An 11,116-nucleotide genomic window follows, 5' to 3' on the forward strand; every position below is an offset into this window, starting at 1 on the left:
AGATAGATAGATAGATAGATAGATAGATAGATAGATAGATAGATAGATGATAGACAGACGGATACAGCAGTTTGTCTTAGAACAATTTGTTTGCAATGGAAAGGAAGTTCTGTAGCCACTTTAGTTATTAACTGTAGAAATACAGCAACACAAAAGTATAAAGATATCACTTAAGAAAATATAAAAGGAGAGGAATGACAGGAGTATAGTGGAGTATATACATCTATATAGGAGTATAGAGATAGTGGAAAGATCTCACCACACTTGGATCCAGCAGTGAGACTTGATTGTTGCAATTTTGATGTCCTGTGGTCAAAGTGGGGAGCTTTGATGCTTTATGACACCTTCTAAGACATCACTCTGCCTCTCACACGACTGTAGTTGGACCAGTTCTGCCCCATAAGAAGGGAAGAAAGCCTTCAGCCCTCTCTGTAAATGTCCTGATGCTTCCCCTGAGGGGGAGTTTTACACCTGAGGTTCATCAGGAGGACACTGGCATGAAAAAAAGCATTATCCCACCTTGCAGGATCTGTTTCTTGTTGCCTTTTTCCCTTATCAGGCTCAAACCCCAGGTTTGTTGTGGTCATTCTGGTGGTGGTGGGTGCTCATCCCCCAGCCCCTGAGCTGTTCCTATGCAGATCAGAAGTTTCATCATCACACACCCAAAAATTCCCCTCCTGCCCTTCAGCTGGGGGATGCAAACCTGACCTCAGCAAAGCACCTTCTGCTTTGGCAAAGGGCTGATTATTTGAGTCACTAACCATTAATATTTCAGTCTCTCACAGGTAAAAGCACAAGAAAACCTCCAGAGATCACAAAGTGATCCTAAGTGTCTGTGTATTTTGGCCTCCAAATATTATCATTTTCAGCTATTTCAAAGTCCTTTGCAAATGTAGAATAACAAATAAACATCATGATAATATAGGTAAAATAAATATAAAAGGCTTGAGCTTCTAATGCATCCTTTCTGTGTCCTGGGAGGTTTTAGCAGTTTTGCTTGGGTTTTGCGTACTCTGATCCAGCCAATTTATAGTTACTGCCCGTACTTCTTTACCAAAAAAACCCCATATTTTCTAGCGATGGGGTGATTCAATCAACAAAGTGTCGCTTTTGCTGCTCTCAGAAAACAGAGTGGTGCCTAACTGGGGACCTGGAGAGGTGTCTGCAAAGAACTCCTGCTTGGATGCAATCAGATATGACAAAACCATCTACTTAATGGAAAAACTTGTGATTTTCTCTAAGAAATGGGAATCTGCTTTATCTTTACGTGTGAGGGAAGAAGCTGTTAGGATTAAGACACCTCTCATTTTACAATAGTCAGGACTAATTTGCTGAAGTGATGAGAACAAGCCATTGCAAAGTCTCTTTTTTTCTTTTTCCTTGCACAGACTTTTTGCACAGTCTGTGCTCCATGATAATACCACACAATTTCATTTTACCTGAGAGCCAGGAACAATTTTTTTAAGGCTAATTTGAGTTTCTACCATTTCCTGTGATCTGAGGATATCAGAAAGAAGCAGTTTATTTTCTCCTTTGAAGGTCAGCATCGTTTTCTTTAAGGACTGCAGTGGGAATACCAGGGTAGGCTGTCAACATGGTGCTACACAGAGCTCAAAAATAAGTGCTTAAAAGAATTGACAATTAATAATAACATCAAGAAAATTTTTAAATACTCATAAACTCTTTCTCACTCAGTGCTCTGCCTTTACTGTCCATTCTATGGATGGATTTTGGTTAGCAAAAATCTTCCAAAGTTATTTTTTAAAGAAAGTACTCCACCTTTATGTCCACATTATACAAAGCATGCTACAGCATGTGCACACTTTCATTATTGCAGCCCATTTAAGTGGAAAAATTATTTCCATAAACAGTTTTCCAGACTCTAATTATCACTCTTTGTTTGGTGTGTGTTATTATAATGTCAACCTTTTCCAGAAAATGCTGAATATTAACCCTTTTTGTGGATGTGCTGGAATTAATGGGTATTCTGTACGTTAAGAGGCTGAAGTGTTGTCTCAGAAAAATATAGAGACAATACTTCTTCTGGTAAAGAAATAATATAGACAACAAACTGTTATAGAGGTGCTATGAGTCTTAAAGATGATATCAGAATTCAGTTTGCAGTTCCAAAAGCAATGGAATGAGGAAATGTAACTTTATTGGTATGTAAATTCACAGAATATTTTCTGCTCTTTAGTAGTTGCTTTCCCTTGGTGTGTCTGCAGGACACCACCACCAGGAATCTCAGCTCAAGTGGAAAACAGGTGGATTTGGGTTGGTAAATCATAAAGAAACTTGTGGATAAACCTGGCAGTGAGAATCCTGGACTCAGTGAAATTTTAGCTTGAAAGAAGTTTATACGTTACGTGTAAAAAACATAAAAAGCTTTTATTGAGCCCAAAAGCAAAAGAAGTGACAGAGAAGTAAGTTTTAGCTTGCTAATATTACAAACCAGGTGAGGAGAAGGGTGTACAAATATCCCAGCCCCTCTCGCCATTTAATCCTGCCCCAGCTCTGACCATCTCCAACAGGAGCATCCTGTGGTGCTGCCCAAGGCTCCAGCAGAGCAGAGGCTGAAAGCTGAACCGCCTTCTTCCCAACCTCTTAAAAAAGCTTTTAGAAAACCATGGGAATGGCATTCTGGCAGCCAGCATATCTCAGACTTTTTCTGTGATTAATCTCCCAAAAAGGGCATTTAAACCCCTGCCAGTCTACCACCAGGTCCTTGCATTTTTCATCAGGTCTAAAGGCAGTCCCATACACCAAAAAGAAATAACAGTTAATGCAGAGCCAAAAAAAGCCTTTAGGAACTTACTGACCTTTTTTTCCCCTTTAATTTAGACACCTCATTCTGTGCCTTCCTTAACTCTTTTGTGGATTCATGCCTTAATAAACAGCACTGAACCTTTGTCACCTTTGAACATGCACCTACACAGCCTAATTACCTTGCTCTTCTGGAACCCATTCGTTAACACTGGATGGAAAGGTATGAAATACAAAGAATATGTAAAATTGTTTTTGCAGTGTGTCACAGGCAGCCTAGTGTCAGAGACCTACAAACAGCTTCTGTGGAGAAGAAATAATTGCAGGATGATGAATTTTAGCAGAACAAGAGATATAATTTACCGAGTTATTTTGAAGGGAGAATATTTGAAGATCAAAGAGCTAAATCTTCATGTCTTTTAATGTAGGAAGGAAAAACGTTTCTAAAATTTTGTTTCAATTTTAATGCATAGTGCAGAAATTTATTTTTCTTTAGAAATATAGTAACAAATATAATTGAAAGTCATTTTCTCTAGAAAAAAAAATTAGAGAAAAGGAAAATAAACTGTCAGCTAATATCTAAGTTATACTTAATTTGTGAAATCATTGCTTTCTGCCACGTCAGATCTACTTTATTCATGATGAAATACTGCTAAAATAAGCTTATCTTGAGGATTTAAGATGGGGAGTACCTCACAGTAGAGACAATCACTGGTGCAGCAATTCATGAATCACCTCATGTGTTCCCGGTGCATTTTGCCAGCATCCATACATATAAAAAAAAAAAAATTGTCTTGGTAGCTATTAACACAGATTCTAACTACTTAAAACCACTTATACACCTCTTAAAACAGCTGTATGTACACTAGGACTTAACAAAATGTCCTTCTGAAACCGACAGTCCACTCCAAATGTAGTTTGTTCCAAATTTCTTCATGTCAGAGGGTAAGAGAGTTGTCTTATCACTCAGATCACACCAGAGAACTTTCCAATTTTCCCAAGTTGTTGATAATTTTAGAGAAGGGAGTAGGTACTAACGTCAGCGACAATCTGAAAATTCTGGGGGAAAATAGATAGACAGATAGATAGATAAATATTAATTAAACCTACCTTAAAATGTTTAATCTGTCAAATAAAAAACTACCCCAGGATTACAGGATTGTTATTTTGTCACTTAATTCACATAACAGGATTTTTATACTGCATGTATAGCCAATGAAAAAAGTGGCAATATTGCACAATACCATGACAATTATTGGTAAATTCTATAAAGCTGCTGATCAGTTTGAGCCTGCACAGAGACAATAAAGCCCAAGTAGTGCATATATTGTGGAAAAGTGAAGGAAAATGTAATGTTTTCATTGCTCACATACATACTGAAATCACTCCAAAGGGTAATATTTCTTGTTTTGTCTTATAATGCCATCCAAACTCTTAAAAAGCCAAGGAAAAGCAAAAAAAGAGGAAAAAATAAATAAAAAAAAGGAGAAAGATCTGTACTATGATAAACTATAGGAGTAAGACAAGAGTGGCACCAGCTAATTTGCTGGATCTTGTGGGTTTTTGGAAGAGGTCAAGGAAGTAAGACACAGCACACTTCAGAAAAAAAAAGAAAATGCTGGTTTATGACCTCCCAAAGAGTTCAGTGCTTAATTCCTCAATTCTTTCATTCAGTAGTTCAGGAAAAAAAAGAGAAAAAAAAAAGAAAAGAAAAGAAAATGGACCAAATAAAAGCTGAACCAAGTAGCTTTTATACCTTTATTATTCCATACCTGGCAACACACTGCGATTGCCTATTATTTCAGAGGGCTTTCACTACCTGCAAACACACAGCTGGTGATTAGTATTGCCTAAATGAGATTTTTTTATCCCACAGATATGTTATTTACTTATTGCTGGCAGTGTGCATCGAGAACATCTCCTGGTTTTGGGGCTGACTGCTGTTCTGTACTCATGCCGGTGCAATTAAAGCTGAACATTCTCCATTACAGGCCCTGTTAATGGACAAAAGAGCTGCCAGTGCCTGCAATTTGTCTTCATTTCCCAACACTGCTAAAGTGCCTGTACAGTTAAATGCTTAACCACACTATGATTTCCAGAATTGTGTAGGTGAGGAAGGGGAAAAGTCAGGCAGAGAGTGAAAGATTATTTCTTCATGAGTCATGTTCAAAACAAGCTGCTTTCTGTGCTGGGCTTGTCAGCTCTGTCATGTTGCTTTTTGGCTGTTAGGTTTCACAATTTTCAAGTCACATTATTTATTAGATTTATATCTAATGCCCTGTATCTGCTTGATACCATGATATCTCACTGCCTTTGGGCCGTGTGTAACTGCCAGAAGGTGCAGCACTGACACACACGTGTTTCTGAACACAAATATGTGTGCCCACTGTCTGCTGCAGGGGTGTGTGCTGTGCTGCTTTACACCTCTTCCTGACACAAACGAATGTATTAGCACAGCGTCTAAACAAACATTTCTTCCAAGTTGTTCACCTTTAAGGAGCAGACAAGAATTTCTGTTTGTTTTTGCAAGCTTCCTTCAGTCTTTACTCCTTTCTTTTTAAGTTCTGAAAGAGAGGAAGATTATTTCAGAAATTTGCAGTCAACAGATGGCAAGGGAAACTGAAACAGAGGGAGGGTGAAGTGATCAGAGAAGGAACACAGAGCTCTTTGTTAAAATGCAGTTGTAACAGAACTAACCTTGGAATACTGCATCTCTTTATTCAGTACAGGAACAATTTTACTGTGAGTTATTTGCTTTGGGCCAGAGGATGGGCTGGACAAACTTCAGAAGTTTACTCTGGATCTCTGAATTGCCTCACACCGTTGCACCATGCTGCACTACATCACTTAGGACTCTGTGCACCACCCTTTTATACAGTTAGAGAAAGACAGATGAAGAGACCAGAGGCTGACTGGTAAATTTCCCAGTTGTGTTCATGATTTCAATGACTGTTGAAATTTTAGATATGTTGTGCCTAAGAACTATGACCTAAAATGTAGGGTTTTACTTTTAAAGAAAGAAACTCCATATATAATGAAATCTTTTAGCAGTTTACTGTGAAGGCAGTAAAAAGTGTACAAAAGGTGGTATTAGGTGGCAATGTTTATCAGTCACAAAGATCTGTAGAAAGAATCAATTATAAAGCAAGTGTGAGTATGAAAAGTATAAATAATAATGATAATAATAATAGTAATTATAATGGTTATTGAGGGTTTTTTGTGGTTTTTTTTTTTCAAATGTTAAGAAGAAAACTGATAGTCAATATGATGATCTGAGCTCAGTGATGGGAAGGGAATGAAGAAAGGGAGTCTCTGTAGAAAAAGCAAAACATTTTGCCATTTTTCTGCTTGCACCTTTTCTGAGCAAGAATTACTTTTTCTGTATTGTGGAAGTACCAAAAAGCTGAACACAGCTCCAGATCTTTGCTGGTAATTTTTCTACATCTGCTGTAATAGATAACAAAGTGAGTGGGTTGCTGGTAGAAGAATTTGAGATGTCCAGTTGAATGAACACAGTTTGATGAAATATTTTTCTTGAGTGAAAAGTAAGGAGGAATGAGGACTGGATCCTATAAAAACAAGATTCTGTTGGAGACAGAGCGGCCTGTGGGCTCTCCCAAACCTCCTGGCATGGAAAATGGTTTGATACAGTAGAAAATTTAAAAAGTGATTATAGACAGCAGAAAAACAGTGGAAATCGGCCTCAACTGAGGCAAGGGAAGAGGTTTTATTTCAAAATCAGTGAAGGGTAACTACTGGCACCCAGCCTGCAGCCATTTCTCATCCCATTTGATTTTGCTGCTCTGTCCTGGGGTTCTTGTTTCACCTCCTCTTGTTTGGCTTTAGCTGAAGTTTCCCAATTCAGTCAGCTTTTGTGGTGCTTAGCTGTTTATACATCATGGATGAAAAAGACTAGAAAGTAGTGTGGAAACACAATACAAAATCCATGGCAACGCAATTAAGAGGCTATATTTTGGCATTTCTTTGTACACATACACTCAAATGTCAGCTACACTCACAGCTGGGACATTTGCTTCATGCTGGATACCAGTACAAAATGCCTACAAATCTGATCTGAAAAATGAAAATGTTACTTCTACTTTTTGGTAATTGGCCAGGAAATAGCCAGGCTTTTATACATATTTTAGCTTTTTCTGAGTGCTTGTCAAGAAATTAATTTTTGCTCAGTTGAAAGCTTTTAACGTGAGTAATGCTCTTCAGTCAGGACAATTTCGGTTCTGTTTTTCCTTTGTGGATCACTCAGTACTACTTACACTCTGAACCCTTGGTCTTCCTCCCCCCAACTTCCCCTAATTACTACGCCAGCAAGAACAAACCAATTTGTTTTGTTGCAAGCTCTGTCTGTGATTATCTTCCATGGGCATGCGTGTGAGCTCAGCCAAGCTACAAAAACAGCTGATAAATGAGCCATTTATTTGATACAGTAATAATCAGATTTATCAAAGGCCTGTGCATTGGCTGCACTACAGATATATTAATCAGAAAGCTGGGGCTGAACTTCCTCAAGGTGACAACTCACGAGGTCCTTCCTGAAAGCCTATTTTCCTCTGTGCTAGGTGTAATACTTGGATAATTGTAATCTCTTGTGGTCAACTTTTAAGCCACCTTGAAAAGACTTTATGTTTGCCTCAGATAAACTTTTTTTTCAGGCACCATTCCGGCAATCTTTAGGCTTTTTCCAGCTGAGTGTTTTTCTGGACATGGGTAAAACTTTCTGAGTGCCTTTGTCAGCATTTGTCCTCTTAACCTGCCATTTTTCAAAGGGATGAGAAATTAACACAGGCTGCAAAAGGAGGGATGTACTTGCATTAACCTTGCTTTGGTATGTTTTTTTTTGATACTCACATGATCAAATACCCTTCCCAAGTACTCTAAATTTTTAAATGATCAGTGTAGGTGGCTCCTTAGATGGAACACTGATATTTTTTGCCCCTTCTCTGCAAATGGGATAGAGGGGCCTGTGGATTCTGCTGTGGCACCATGTATTGAAGTGACTCCTAAAACGACCCTGAACTCCGAAGGAGCTCAGCACATTATCTGCCTTTCTAGTCTCTTCTTTTATTTTGTGAATCTTGAAAATTTTCTTCTGGCTTGGGAAAGAAAGATATATCTTAATCCTTGTGAAGTAGAATAACCTTGACTGTCTGGCTTTTTTTTTTCCTATGTAAGAATCACTTAATAAATTGATAATTAAATATGTTCATAATTTCAAATGCTGATCCTGATTTTGCCTTCTGTTGTCCTATGTGGGTATTTTTTTTAAATTTACTAATATTGACCTGGAAATATAACATTTACTGAATGCCTTGAAATATATCTAGGGAAAAATCAAATACTATATATTAGGAAAACAATTTCTGTTATTTCACATGATCTCCAAACTAGTATGTGATTGATATGGGACCACCATCATAGAAATAGAAAATAACCTATTTATTTCATTTTCTGCCTGTAATACCTACAATTTTTGTCTTTGCAGGAGGCAGTCTGATTTTCATTCCAGTAACGAGTTTCAAGTACTGACAGCAAATATGGAAATATGACTTTATGTTGCACTGAGAAAGCAGCATTAAATTCTTCCTCTTTTTCTGGGCTGTGTATCATCGTGGCTCATTCTGCTGCACAAATTAAAGAGTTGAAGAAAAAGATTTCTTTCTGAAAAAACCCTCACGCTTCAATACTTATATACCAGAGCTCCGTAATGTGACACAACTCTTATTTAACCTCTCTAATATGATGCATTTAAAGGAAGAATACCTGCAGCTGAATTTATTAGGTGAAATATGGAGTTTAAGGGAGGGGTTTTTTTTCCAATAAGTGTCTTATGGCTTCTATTTCATAAAGTGATGTAATATTTGTCAATTCGGGTGTGTGTTCGTCTTTATTCAGATAGAGATGCTAAAATTTGACCAGGAATTGAAGTTAACTTTAAAACATTCTGACCTTAATACAAATGTGCAATTGCCAATGTAATGCAATATCTAATTGCAGTCTATCATAGCATATCATGCCATTCATAAATTAGCTTAAGAAAATGAAGGCACTACTTTCAGAGAATATATTGGACCACGATATAAATGAATAGTCATTAGGACCATGTCCAAAAGAGCAAATTAAAGCCTAATGCACAAGTGTGGGATGTGAGGCACGTCAGTCTGAAACTGTGATCTCAAACCTTCACAGTCACTCCTTGTCATGGGTTAGCAAGCATAGTCCCGGAAGTGATGTTCTTGCAAAGGGGTGCTTACAGCTTCCTCTGGGACCTGATAGAACCTATCAGCAGCCAGTTTGAACATGGACAATTCTTTAAGCCACTTAAAGTTGTGACCGCCTCTGTGATCCACACTTGAGAATAGAAAACCCTGAGGCAGAGTCTCTGTCTCGTTTCCAGTGTTGGGACAGGTGGCTGCAGGGCCCATGCAGGGGCCAGAGCGCCCGGACCAGGCCCTGCTTGGGCCAGGCTGGGCTGGGCCACGGCCATCCTGGAGCCGAGGGGCCCTGTTCCACCTGTGGAACCCCCCACAGCCCTGCTATGTGCAGCCGGAGCGGCTCAGCTCTGCCCCTCCCCAGTGTGGCCAAGATTCAGCTGAAGCTGCCCTGCTGTCTGGCAAAGTTCATGTGACCAACAGCGATAAGGGACATTCCAGCTGCAAGGCCTGGGTGAGATTAACCCTTTTAGTGCTGTGAAGAGCTGAAAACCTGAGGGAAGAGAGAGAGGAGATGCTTAAAGCTGAAATTCTGTTGTAAAGCTATGATATATCAGAGTATCCTGTTGTAATTTCATGAAGACATGGGGGGTGGAGCGTTCAACTCGTACTTGAGAGCAAAAGCACCTGCGCTGAGATAGGCAGATGCTGACGCAGCTGTAATTTCATGAGAAGTTTGAACAGGGAGAGATGGAAGCAATGAGGACTTTTGCTCCAAATGGAAAAGACCTCAGTTCCTAGAGATGCTTCCAGAGATAGTCCTAGAGATGAAGATGAGGAAGACCCTTTGCTCCCAGGGAAGGAGAAGGGCCTCTGTTCTTAGAGATGAAATGCTCCCAGAGATGGGTGAAGAGAACTTTTGTTTCTAAATGGCTCAACCTTAAAATTTTACCCCAAAAACCTTCAAGAGTGGACCCTCGAAAGCAGTTGTGGGAAAAGCTACAAGTCGTGGGAAGGGACTCACATGCGAGCAGAGAACCAACCTGGGCAGCTGTCTCGTTGTGATAATGTTTTCATAGCATGGGCAAGAGAGACTCCTCTTCCTAAATGGACTGAACAAGGTTATTATGGAAGTGGTAAACAGACTGAACATCTCAAGGGTTGTCTTTTTACATTGTCCCTGGGAGAAGGGAGAAAAGTGGGGGGAGGAGAAGTGTTCTGTAGGTGTGGTATGATTTTTTTTTCTTCTTTTAGGTCTGTTAATAAACTTCTTTATATTAAGTTTGGTGCCTGCTTTGCATTTCTCCTAATTCTTACCTCACAGAAGATAAACAGTAATGAGTATTTTGGACCAAACCACTACATTAAATTGGTGTTTCTGCCCGATTACAAACCAAACCTGCTACACTCCTTAACCTGTCAATACTTCGATGACAAAGTTTCTTTGTAAGGCTGGGTTTCTGCTTTTTACCTGAGGTGCCCCTGTTTAACCTCTACCAAAGCTCCAGTGAAATCAGAAGTCAATTATTCAACTCCCTATAGTCCTGACTAGTAGTCACCTGTGTCTTATATTGGGCCTTGCTTTGGTTTTTAATACGTAGATTTTTATCTGATTAATAAAAGCATTTTCCATCTTAATTTAGAGTTTGCAGCCAGACAAACTGAAGCATCGGAAGAGAAAAATATTGTCCAGGTCACCCAGAAAAACAGCAGCAGAATGTGATGTACAACGCTTGTTGTTGTCTGCTATACAGGAACATTTCTGTCCCTTGCACACAAATCAGGTACAATAATTTGACTGTTCCTACCACGGACAGTGTAGCAGAATATATTCCTGAGATAAGTGTGACAAGCACAGTTTGGAAACTTCAAACTGTAGCTAATGAAAGCTTTATTTTCCTTTGCGTGTCACTTGTTTAAATGTAGCTTTCTAAAGAGCATGTGTCTGAAGGGCAGAGTCTATGTTTGAACCAGCTCTCAAAATAGTTTGTTAGAAAATTAGTCAGCTGATATATTGCTACCAGTGTGATTTGATATCTGAACAAATGACACAGATGGAGGCATCGAGGCACCCTCAGGAGTCTGCAGGTGACAGCAAACTGAGGGTGCAGTGACACCCCTGAGGGATGGAGCCATCCAGGGCACCTGGACATCCCCAGAATGACCCATGGAGGTCTCATAGGGTT

General features: G+C 39.2%; 1 long non-coding RNA gene across 1 annotated transcript; it reads left to right on the forward strand.

The window, feature by feature from the left end:
• The first annotated feature begins 297 nt into the window (after positions 1–297).
• LOC121662160 lies at positions 298–9,048 on the forward strand. Its single transcript, XR_006015219.1, has 3 exons — positions 298–572; positions 2,842–2,986; positions 8,264–9,048. It is a non-coding gene; the product is annotated as an uncharacterized LOC121662160 (long non-coding RNA).
• Positions 9,049–11,116: the final 2,068 nt, after the last annotated feature.

This window comes from Corvus kubaryi, unplaced genomic scaffold (assembly GCF_017639235.1).
Source record: "Corvus kubaryi isolate FWS band 111438036 unplaced genomic scaffold, C.kubaryi_AGA036_p1.0 37236, whole genome shotgun sequence".
Classification (NCBI taxonomy): Eukaryota; Metazoa; Chordata; class Aves; order Passeriformes; family Corvidae; genus Corvus; species Corvus kubaryi.